Source organism: Theropithecus gelada, chromosome 8, assembly GCF_003255815.1.
Source record: "Theropithecus gelada isolate Dixy chromosome 8, Tgel_1.0, whole genome shotgun sequence".
NCBI lineage: Eukaryota > Metazoa > Chordata > Mammalia > Primates > Cercopithecidae > Theropithecus > Theropithecus gelada.
In genome coordinates, this window is record NC_037676.1 from 97,331,666 (window position 1) to 97,344,168 (window position 12,503).

A 12,503-nucleotide genomic window follows, 5' to 3' on the forward strand; every position below is an offset into this window, starting at 1 on the left:
TTATAATCCTAGTGCCTAGTACAATGCCTGACTCAATAAATGTGAATGAGCGAATAATGAATCAATGGTCAAACTAATGAACGAGGGGTCTGACTGAAAATGATGAGGCACTTTCACTCAGTCAATAAACTTTTATCAGCCAATAAATTCAGATTCTTATTTTAATGTTGACAGTGACTTGGGCTTTTGGGGATTTTACCTATTCCTTTACTAAGAGAGTGATAATTCTCTTTCACGTGTTGCACATCCCAATGGTCTCTCTCTGTTACCCAAGCTGGAGTGCAGTAGCATGATCATGGCTCACTGCAGCCTCAACCTCCTGTACTCAAGCGATCCTCCCACATCAGCCTCCTGAGTAGCTGGGACTACAGGTACGCACCATCTCCCAAATAATTTGTTATTTTATTATTTTGTAGAGATAGGCTCTCACTGTGTTGCCTAGGGTGGTCTTGAACTGCTGGGCTCATGCAATCTGCCTGCCTTGGCTTCTCAGAATGCTGGGATTACAGGTGTGAGCCACCACGCCTGGCCAAAAGTTTTAACGTAAAAAACTTCATCAGTGTTGTGGCTAAGATTCACTCTTCTATTAGTTGTTATGAGTCAAGGAGAGGGTTGGCCTGCAGAACAAAATGATGACTTGGTCTAGTCATGCCGGGAGTCCTGAGTGACTGTGGAGCAAGCTGAGAGGTCTACTTTGCTGAAAGACAAGTACAACACATTCATAGGGTGGTTTGGAATTAGGGCAACAATTTTGTGTGGTCCTGTCATTGTAGGTCACTGTGGTGGGACAGCAATCACCAGCCTTGGGGAGAATCAACCATTCTCTATTTCTCTATTTTTGCCATTTGGGAAAAGACTTGTGGGTTTGGGACCAAATTGACATCGTGGCAAACGAGTGCCATTTACATCTGAAAAGCTGAAATCAAAAGGACAGTAATTCTAGGGGAGAACACTCCACTTCCTCTGATGGGTTCTTGAGTTCCCTGCTCTCTTTTCATTAAACCTTTCCAAAAATAAAAAATAAAAATAAATCCTTGTCACCCAAAAACTCTAACTGGAACCCCTCTGAAGGACCACTCATGTTTTGTGTGTGAGTAACAGCCATGGAAATGTGGTTGAAAAACTGAACTTTAGGACCTGGACTGCCCAGAGCAACAGCTACTGCATTCAAGGCCTGGAAATTTCCATTTAGAAAATAAATCTGGCTTAAGAAAGGATTTCCTCATGACAGGGTAAAAATGGACAGTTGGTCAGCTTGACAAATGAGATTTCCTCATGACAACTAGTAAAGAAAAGCTCTAGGACACACAAGGGAAGTTTGAAAGAGTGAAATTTAACTGGGTGCCAAAGCTTCCTCACAGATAGATAACTCCAGGTTTCCCCATTTATGCTCAGACAATAAGCCCTTCCTATGCAGGAGACCTGACAGCAGTGACAGCAGAAGGCTTATTTGTGAAGGGACTTTTCTTAACCTTTTATTTTCCTCCCTCTACTTCCAGTCACTTACTTGGACATCATGTCCTGGAGCTAAACAGCAGTATACTGTAAACTTCAAAAACCTCTGTAAAAAATGACTTGTCTAAGGGAACTGTATATACACACAAAGTAGATCATTTTTCCCTCCCCTCCTCCACTGATTTCTTCCAAAACAGACATCTGAAAAGCCAGGAAACCAAGAAAGAAACAAACACAAACCACTAGTAAAAGCAGCTCCCTTAATAAAAAATATCTTCCAATCTCCAGCTCCCTGATTTGATAAACACCTTAAAATATGTTTGGCTATGACTTTTCATTATTCTGCCTGTGATGTTATTTACTTTAGATCGTAAATCTGAAGACCAGGGGCTTGTGTTTGCTCAGGCCACAGTTTGAGTGATGCTGCAGCATGAACTCTGGAGTCAGGCAGAGGTAGGCTAGAATCAGACTCCATGTGTACCAGCTGTCTAAATTGGTAAACTGGGGGGGTGACTTAGCGGTTTCTAATTTTCATCTGTAAAACGGGGATAATAATAATAGCCTCAGATTTGCTATATGAATCTAATCAGCTTATGTATGTAAATGAGAACATAATCTAGAATAATCCCATACCTGTCCCTATCTACTCCCTTTTCTCTAGATAATCAATTTTATTTGTTTCTTATCATTCCAGAGATTCTTTACGGAAATATAAGCAAATTAAATATATTTCCTTCTTTTACCTTCTTGCTTACATAAACGGAGCATATAACTGCTCTGTGCCTTGTTTTTTTCTCTTAATCTATCTTGGAAATCTTTCCATATCAGTACAAGGAGAGCTTCCTCATTCTTTTTTTTTTTTTTTTTCCCCTTTTTTTTTTTTTAAGGCAGCATGAGATTTCATTGTGTGGCTGTAGCACAGTTTATTTAACCATTCTTTATTGGAAGACATTTGGATTATTTCCAAACATTTCCTATAACAAATAAAGCTGCAGTGAATATTCTTATACATAGTGTCATTTTGCATGTATGTGAGTATAACTAAAGGGTTTATACATTTGAAGTTTTTAAAAACAACTTTATTAACATAAAATTTATTACAGTTGTAATTTGATGGCTTTTGCCAAATTGCCCTCCAAAGGGGTCGTACCATTTTGTACTACCCAGCAATGTATGAGGGTGTACAGTAAACTATTAGAAGTGGGCACTTACAGAAGGTAGGATAGGTGGGCCCAGAGAGAATTTCAACTGTCTTTAAATATATGACATGTGGCCGGGCACAGTGGTTCACACCTGTAATCCCAGCATTTTGGGAGGCCAAGGGGGCGGATCACCTGAGGTCAGCAGTTTGAGACCAGCCTGGCCAACATGGTGAAACCCCATCTCTACTAAAAATACAAAAATCAGCTGGGCGTGGTGGTGTGTGCCTGTAGTCCCAGCTACTCGGGAAGCTGAGGCAAGAGAATCCCATGAACCTGGGAGGTGGAGGTTCCAGTGAGCCAAGATTGTGCCACTGCACTCCAGCCTGGATGACAGAGCAAGACTCCATCTCAAACAAAACAAAACAAAACAAAAGATGTTAAAAAAGTTTACATATAGGTCTATATTCTTATGGTAAAATGTGGTAAGAATTTAAAGTGGCCCTTGGTTGACACTCTTCTTCCCTTCAGCCAATCCTAGTCTTTCCCATGTTGTGAATTGTTTGGTGTGTCAATTAATAATTGTCAAATCCAGTGGCCATTTCTCAGTTTCTGTCCTCCTTGAGGTACCTAAGATCTATTCCCAAGATTCTCTCTTCCTTTGGTGTTCACGACACAAACATTCTTTTGGTTCGCTCATAATTCTGTGATCCTTTACCATCTTCTCTGGCTTCTCTTTCTTTTCTTGCCTTAAAAAACAGGCCTAATAATGGGCAATATTTGCTGAATGCCAGTGATGTACAAGAAAAACAGAACCCCAAACCACAAGGAGTTTAAGGTCTTAGGGGTGTGGCGGATTGTTTGCAAAGGCGGTTGAGAGAATTCCTCCTGCCTCTGTAAGTGTATTAGTTTGCTAAGGTTGCTGTGACAAAATACCACAAACTGCATAACTTAAACAACAGAAACCTATTTGCTCACAATCCTGGAGGTTAGAAGTCCAAGATCAAGGTGTTTGAAGGGCTGGTTTCTTCTGGAGCCTCTTTTCTGAGGATTAGAGACGGCCATCCTCTCCTTTGTCTTCACATCGTCTTCCCTCTGTACCTGTCAGCAACCTCATCTCCTCTTTTTATAAGGATACCAGTCATGTTGGATTATGCCCACTCTAACAGGCTCATTTTGAACCTATTTACCTCTTCAAAGACCCTATCTCCAAATACAGTCACATCCGGAGGCACCAAAAGTTAGGACTTCAACATATGTGTTGGGAGGAACAATTCTGCCCATTCCTTAAGCATGCCCTTTACAGTATGATTTTGCTGTCTTTCCCAGTAAGGGGTTTAATCTCTTTCTTCACTTCCTAAGCTAGGTTGGCCTTGTGACTTGATGTGATCAATAGAATGTGGCAGAAGTGATGTTGAACAACTTTCAAGTCTAGACTTGCAGTTTCTACTTATGCTTTCTTGAAACACTGCCCTGAGACCACCATGTAGGGATGGATGTTGCTATAACCTCCTGGAGGATAAGTGGGCATGGAGAAGGAGAGCTAATGCATCCCAGCCATCAATCAGCACTGACTGCCAATCATTTGAGTGAGGTCAGCTTGGACCATCCAGCTGTTCTTGCCATCATCTGACTGCAATTACATGAGTAAGCCCAGGTAAGACAAGCTGAAGAAGTGCCCATCCAGCCCACAAAAATAATGAGAAAGAATACACAGTAGTTGTTTTTAGCCACCAAAACATGATTATTGTTATAAATCACTATTTTTACATACAACAGTCGTTGATATTGGAGGAGATAGAGAAATTATATAAATAACTATCAACACATTAAGTTTCATAAAAGGAAAAATACATGTTGAGGCAAATAGTGGGAGCCAAATTCATGTGGGAAGGGGAGAAGGTCTTCTGGGAAAGGGATGTTTAAGTTGAGATGTTTATGATGAGTAGGAGTAGTGAGGCAAATTTGGGAGAGTAAAGGGTAGGAGGAGAAAGTGTAGGTCAGATTCTATTCAAATACTCACTCTTTCCCCTGCCCTGTGCTCCATGGGAAGAATATGTTTCCCTGCCCCATTTATGTTGGGCTTGGCCGTGTGGTTTTCTTGAGCCAGTGGTTCATGGTTAGAAATGACCAATGTGTGGGTCTACTGGCCTCTGGGAGCTTCCAGTCATTCAGGGCCTTGAAAGCCATGTTAAAAATGATGGCCTGGGCGTGGTGGCTCACACCTGTAACCCTAGCACTTTGGGAGGCTGAGGTGAGTGGATCACCTGAGGTCAGGAGTTTGAGACCAACCTGGCCAACACGGTGAAACCCCATCTCTTCTAAAAATACAAAAATTAGCTGGGCATGGTGGCTGGCGCCTGTAATCCCAGCTACTAGAGAGGCTGAGGCAGGAGAATCGCTTCAACCTGGGAGGCAGAAGTTGCAGTGAGCATAGATTACATCAAGAGTGCAACTCCATCTTGGAAAAAAAAAAAAAAAGATAGACTTCAGTGGCTCGTGCCTGTAATTCCAGCACTTTGGAAGCCAAGGTGGAATGATTGCTTGAGGTCAGGAGTTCAAGAGCAGCCTGGACAACACAGTGAGACTCTGTCTCTACAAAAATTAACAAATTAGCTAGGCATGATGGCATGTACCTGTAGTCCTAGCTACTAGGGAGGCCAAGGCAGGAGGATCACTTGAGCTCAGGAAATTGAAGTTACAGTGGGCTATCATGATGCCACTGCACCCCAGCCTGGGTGGAGACCCTGTCTCAAAAAACCAAACCAAACAAACCAAACAAGACAAGACAAAAAAACACTATGGACCCTTATTCTGTGTAAAATGATGCACCTGCTATGGAAACCAGCATGAAGCTTCCTCAAAAAAGTTAAAAAGTAGTACAATTCCACTTCTGGGTATATATCCAAAAGGATTCAAAGCAGGATCTCAAAGAGATCCATGTTCATTGCAGCATTATTCGTAATAGCCAAGAGGTGGAAACAATCCAATTGTCCATTGACAGGTGAATGGATAAACAAAATGTGAGCTATACATACAGTGGAATATTATGCAGCCTTTAAAAGGAGAACCTGTCACATGCTACAAAACAGATGAACCTCAAGAATATTGTGCTAAGTGATAAAAATTAATAAAAGTACAAATACTGTGGCTCCACTCATATGAGGTATCTAAAGGAGTTAGAATGATAGAAACAGAAAGTAGAAAGGTAGTTGCTAAGGGCTGGGAGGAAGGAGGGGCAATTAGTGTTTAATGAGCATAGAGTTTTGTTTTGCAAAATGAAAAAATTCTAAAGATCTCTTGCACAATAACATGCATATACTTAACGTTCCTGAATTACACACTTTAAAATGGTTAGTGTTAAGTGTTTGTAACCACAATTAAAAATAAAATTTGAGCCAGGCATGGTGGCTTGCACCTGTAATCCTAGCTACTTGAGAGGCTGAGGCAGGAGGATTGCTTGAGGCCAGAAATTTGAGCCCCCATCTTTAAAAATAAAATAAAACTTGAAAAAAAAATGGCCAACTTTATTCTAAAAGTACTGAGAAACCAATTCAGGGTTTTAAACAGGGCAGTGACTTGCTCAGTATATCCTTGCCTTCAATAACTCATCCACCATTCCAGTTTCAGTTACCAAGTCTACTCTCAAATTTGGCTGGCCCTGACTTCCCTCAGTGTTCCAGGCTACATTGCTTACTCCCTTTTTTTGAAACGGAGTCTCGCTCTATCGCCCAGGCTGGAGTGCTCACTGCAATCTCCACCTCCTGGGTTCAAGCAATTCTCCTGTCTCAGCCTCCCAAGTAGCTGGGACTACAGGTGCATGCCACCATGCCCAGATAATTTTTGTACTTTTAGTAGAGACAGGGTTTCCCCATATTGGTCAGGTTGGTCTCAAACTCCTGACCTCTGGTGATCCATCCACCTCGGCCTCCCAAAGTGCTGGATTACAGGCGTGAGCCACTGCACCCGGCCACTTATTCCCTTTAAGCTGTTTCTTCCTAGATAGTCAAAATAGTGCATGACATTAATGTATCACGTTAAGTTAAACTCACCCTGGGTCAGGCACTGTGGATTCAATATAGCAATCCCAAGCCTCCAGTGTCTCCTGACAGACACAACAACCAGCTTAGTACAATGAATTAAATGCTACTCTATTTTTCCAGAAATGCCCTCTCTCCTTCCGTCCCTTCTATGCCTAGGAACGAGGTCAAGAATCACACATCTTCTCTAAGATACTTTCCTTATACCCTCAAAATTAATCACGCCCTCCGTAACTTATACCTGAGTCTCTTATTGCTGTTGGGTTGTCTATAACGACATTTTCATGTATTTAGCTGACACGTAAGTATTAAAATGGGACATCTGAATGAGAATTCTTCATTTCTCTTTGTTACCTAGGGGATAATCATTATTGCCTCTTATCTAAATAGAATTAGATAATTGGATAGTTGATCTTGCAGTGACGGAGCCTGGGTTCCACTGACCTGGGCTGGTAAATACAATGTCTGCTCACCGTGCAGAGAAAGTAGAAAGGCTGTTTGGGTTGAATTGTGCCCCCACCACCGCCCCCCAATTCATAAGTAGAAGTCTTAACCACCAGTACCTCATGATGTGGCTGGATTTGGAGATAGGGTCTTCATAGAGGTAAGTAAGCTAAAATGACATCATTAGGGTGGGTCCTCATCTAACATGGCTGCGTCATTCTAAGAAGAGAGTAGGACACCAACAGGTACAGAAGGAAGAACACGTGAAGACGCAGGGAGAAGATGGTTCCCCGAAAGCCTAGGAGAGAGGCCTCAGGAGAAACCAGCACCTTGATCTTGGACCTCCAGACTCCAGAACTGTGAGAAAATAAATTTCTGTTGTTTAAGCCCCAGTAGCTGGTGTTTTGTTATGGCAGCCTGAGCTGACTACTACAAAGGGTTATGTCACTTGCCACCATAAGTCAAGGAAAGAGGTGATTTTGGAAAAGAACTTATGTTCAGAAAATATGAAATGGAAAGGTCTCATCTCAGGGTCCTCCTGTTTGGAGTTTATCCCTCATTCTGTGGAGAGGAATGTGACAGATGCGGTAGAATGGGGAGAGCAACCTGTGTTTTCCGGCTGGCTTGTGAAGCCACGGTGCAGGCAATGGCCTGGGGCCAACCTCACCCTGCCAGGATTTCAGCAGGCACTTAAGCAAGAATAAAGACACACACACACACACACACACACACACACACACACACACACACAGAATATAAGAGACAGACTTTGAGTATTTAATGTAAAAAGGAAAAATGATTTTTTCTTCCACTAGCAGATATGCTTAGAACATCACGATGATGTCCCTAAAGTAGCCATGAACATATTTTTGACTCAGTATCATTTCAGTGACTTTAATAGAGGATATTTTACTGGGTTTTAAAAAGTCTGAAGATCTCCACAGCCATTCTTGTTCCAACATGTAGGAATAGCTGGCTCTCAATTAGCTGTCTTGTTAAAAGGAATCACAGGGCTACCTATTATTAGTGTATATTATTTTTCTCAATGCTTTAGATAATTTGGCATTTATTTACTGTTGCCATAGGAACCCAGGTCTGTAATAAGGGTTCTTTCAGTTCTGACAATTAGGCTTATAGAAAAGAATATTTTAATGAGGTGAGGAATTTGGAGAGCCTAGCCAGAGGTCTGGCGGAAGAACGTTGTTCTCTAAACAGTTACAAAATTAGCTTAGATTGTCCTTTGTTACAATTGCCTTCTTTGACAGCTACTGAGTGTTCATTAGTCAGACCTCCCTGAAGATCTGCGGTTTTCCATAAAGATTGAGGTTTTCTTATTCCTTAGAAAATGATATGCTGTTCAATCCCATCTCCCTCTTACACCTGGGCTGCTCTTGAGTTAGAGGGAATGCAGCTTCTCCTTGCTGTCAATCAGAGAAAGACTAGATTTACCTTAAGCTTCACAGAAAATACCCTTTTTAAAAAATTACTTGAGAAAAACAATTATGCCTTTCTATATTAAGGAATATTTGGAAGGCATAAATCTTGTCTTTCTTATATTCTTTGCATATAAAATATTTTGGAGGAATATTTATTAATTAATTTTAATGACAGACGACCTGTGCACAAAGCACAAAAATCAAGAGGCATTCAGTGAAATATTAGTCTCCCTTCTATCCTTGTCCCCAGAGGACAACCATTGTTACCCGTTTCCTTTGTATTCTTCTAAAGTTATTCTCTGCAATCAAATGCACACACACACACACACACACAATGACAGCATGTTAAGGATACTGTATGGTAACTTTTTTTCCCCACCTACTACTGAGAGTTGGGTGCCATTCTATTTCATTACGTAAAGAGCTGCCTTGTTCTTTATAAGAGCTTTTCCCTGTAATTATTTAGCAATCATGTATTGAGTGCTACAGACATGGTGTGGGGCCCTAGCAACATCAAGGTGAGGACCACAGAGCCCCTGCTCTCAGAAGCCCACATGAGTAGAAGAGGCAGACACCTTTGGAAGCGGCTGCTGCCCAGTGCACAGTGCTATGAGTAAGTCAAGTGGAAGGGGAGGTGGATGCACACAGGAGGGAGTCTGGCTTTGTTCAGATGCTGCTTGAGCAGCATCGTGAAGGGTAAACCAGGGACTTGCAGGTAGAAAAGGAAGGCAAGTTTATTCCTGGTAAAGGAAGCAATAAATGCCAAGTCTTATAGATTATAAAACAGCATGGTGTTTTGGGGAATTGAAGGTTTAGTTGGGTTTGTTATGGTTGGCGAGCAGGGTGTGTGTGTGTGTGTGTGTGTATGTGTGAAATTAGATCAGCGGTTTTCAGACTTCTTGACCACAATCCAGTTAAGAAATATATTTTACACTGCCACACAATGTATATGTGTGTTTGTGTGTGTGTAAAACAGACACAAAATGTCATAAAACAATACCCTTATTAAATGTACTCCGGTATTTTTCTACTAAATTCCATTCTACTTTTTTTTTTGGAGACAGAGTCTCACTCTGTCACCAGGCTGGAGTGCAGTGGCACGATCTTGGCTCACTGCAACCTCCACCTCCCTGGTTCAAGCGATTCTCCTGCCTCAGCTTCCCGAGTAGCTGGGACTACAGGTGTGTGCCACCACGCCCAGCTAATTTTTGTATTTTTAGTAGAGATGGGGTTTCATCATGTCGGCCAGGATGGTCTCGATCTCTTGACCTCGTGATCTGCCCACCTTGGCCTCCTAAAGTGTTGGGATTACAGGCATGAGCCACCGCGCCTGGCTTCTTTTTTTTTTTTTTTTTTTTTTTTGAGATGGAATCTTGCTCTGTTACCCAGGCTGGAGTGCAGTGGTGCCATCTCGGCTCACTGCAACCTCCACCTCCTGGGTTCGAGCAATTCTCCTGCCTCAGCCTCCCAAGTAGCTGGGTTTACAGGTGCATGCCATCATACCCAGCTAATTTTTATATTTTCAGTAGAGACAGGGTTTTGCCATATTGGCCAGGCTGGTCTCGAACTCCTGACTCCTTAGGTGATCCACCTGCCTCGGTCTCCCAAAGTGCTGGGATTACAGGCGTGAGCCACCACACTGGGCCCATTCTACTTATTTTTTAAAATGCTAGTCATAACTTTCTACCTTGATTTTGCAAACTACTAATAGGCACTATCTGTGAGTTGAAAAATTTTGGACTACATTGTGTCTACAGACACTAATATTCTATAACCTAGTCAGCCTCTCGCTGATTTATATGACCATGACCACTTTTTGAATTAGAAGATACTGACAGGAATCAAGAAGCTTATTTGGGGGCCAGATGTGGTGGCTCATACCTGTAATCCCAGCACTTTGACAGGCCGATGGGGGAGGATCACTTGAGGCCAGGCATTGGAGATCAACCTGGACAACATAGTGAGACCTGGCTCTCTCTCTCTCTCTCTCTCTCTCTCTATATATATATATATATATATACATACACACACATGTGTATATATATGTGTATATATATATATGTGTGTGTGTGTGTGTATATATATATATATATATATATTTGGTTTTGTTTTTTTTTTAAAGAAGCTTAGCTGGGCACGGTAATACCAGAACTTTGAGAGGCTGAGGTAGATGGATCACTTAAGCTCAGGAATTCAAGACCAGCCTGGGCAACATGCCGAAACCCTGTCTCTACAAAAAATACAATAATTAGCTGGGTGTGGTGGTGCATACCTATAGTCCCAGCTACTCTGGAGGCTAAGGCAGGAGAATCACTTGAGTCTGGGAGGCAGAGGTTGCAATGACCCGAGACTGTACCATTGCACTCCAGCCTGGGTGATGGGAATGAAACCCTGTATCACGAGGTCAGGAGATCAAGACCATCCTGGCCAACACGGTGAAACCCCGTCTCTACTAAAAATATAAAAAAATTAGCCAGGCATGGTGGCGGGCGCCTGTAGTCCCAGCTACTCGGGAGGCTGAGGCAGGAGAATGGCGTGAATCTGGGAGGCGGAGCTTGCAGTGAGCCGAGATCGCGTCACTGCACCTCCAGCCTGGGCGACAGAGCAAGATCCCATCCCAATAAAAAAAAATAATAAAAATAAAAAATAAAATAAAAAATGAAAGCTTATTTGAACATTCATTCAGAAATACTTATTCAGCAGCTACAATGTCTTAGACACTATGATACATGCTAGAGATACAGTGGGAAGGGAAAACGAAACTTGGCCCCTACCCTCATAGAACCAAAAATTAGTGTCCTGAATGAATTATTTGCAATAATTAAAAATGCATATTCTAATCTTTTTATTAGAATCAGATGAGATATGCAAAAATGCATATTTTAATCTAAAAGTAAAATATGCTTACTGTAAAAAAATTTCAAACTATGTAAAAAAGTGTAACATAGTAAGCAAAAAAAAAAAACCAACAATTCAGGCTGGGTGTGGTGGCTCATACCTGTAATCTCAGCACTTTGAGAGGCTGAGGCAGTCAGATCGCTTGAGGTGAGGAGCTGGAGACCAGCCTGACCAACATGGTGAAACCCTGTCACTACTAAAATTACAAAAATTGTTCAGGGGTGGAGGCACACATCTGTACTCCCAGCTACTTAGGGAGGCTGAGGCACAAGAATGGCTTGAACCCATGAGGCAGAGGTTGCAACAAGCCAAGATTGCGCCACTGCACTCCAGCTTGGGCAACAGAGTGAGGCCCTGTCTCCAAATTGCTTCCCCTTTACTTTTTGTTTTTTTTTTTTGAGACGGAGTCTTGCTCTGTCTCCCAGGGTGGAGTACAGTGACACAATCGTGGCTCACCGTAGTCTTGATTTCCCAGGCCCAAGTGATCTTCCCATCTCAGCCTCCAGAGTAACTGGGACTCCAGGAGCACCACCATGTGTGGCTAATTTTTAAAAACTTTTTAGTAGGGTCGAGGTCTCGCTATGTTGCCCAGGTTGGTCTTGAACTCCTGAACTCAAGTGATCCTCCCCACTTGGCCTCCCATAGTGCTGGGATTACAGGAGTGAGCCACTGTGCCTGGCCCTCCTTATCTTTTTGTGGATAAAGTTCTGTATTTATTTTATTAGAACAGAAGGACTGAATTTCTGTTTGAATTTCTACCTCTGGGAAATCTTTTGGAGGAGTGTGACTCTGCTTCCCAGAGCTTCATCATCCCCATCTCGAGACAGTTAGTTGAATCCAGGAGAGTTGAGCACCAGGCCCTGAACCTTTGGTGCCTCACCTTGACAATGCTATATTTCAATGACATTCTGCTTAGAGGCCAACAGATTGGCCTGTCCATATGTTAATTGCAACAGGAAAGCTTCCAGGTGACTGAGGATATTGAACAATGCCATTACTGCTAAGATGATATCATCACTTTTGGTATTTTTTGCCCAGGTATTTTTTGCCTGAATCCCCCCAAGATTATCCAAAAACTAGACTAAGATTTC

General features: G+C 42.2%; 1 protein-coding gene across 3 annotated transcripts in view; it reads left to right on the top strand.

The window, feature by feature from the left end:
* The window catches only part of NDUFAF6 (NADH:ubiquinone oxidoreductase complex assembly factor 6), a 165,202-nt gene that overhangs the window by 89,820 nt on the left and 62,879 nt on the right, over positions 1-12,503 (top strand). The window lies entirely within an intron of this gene.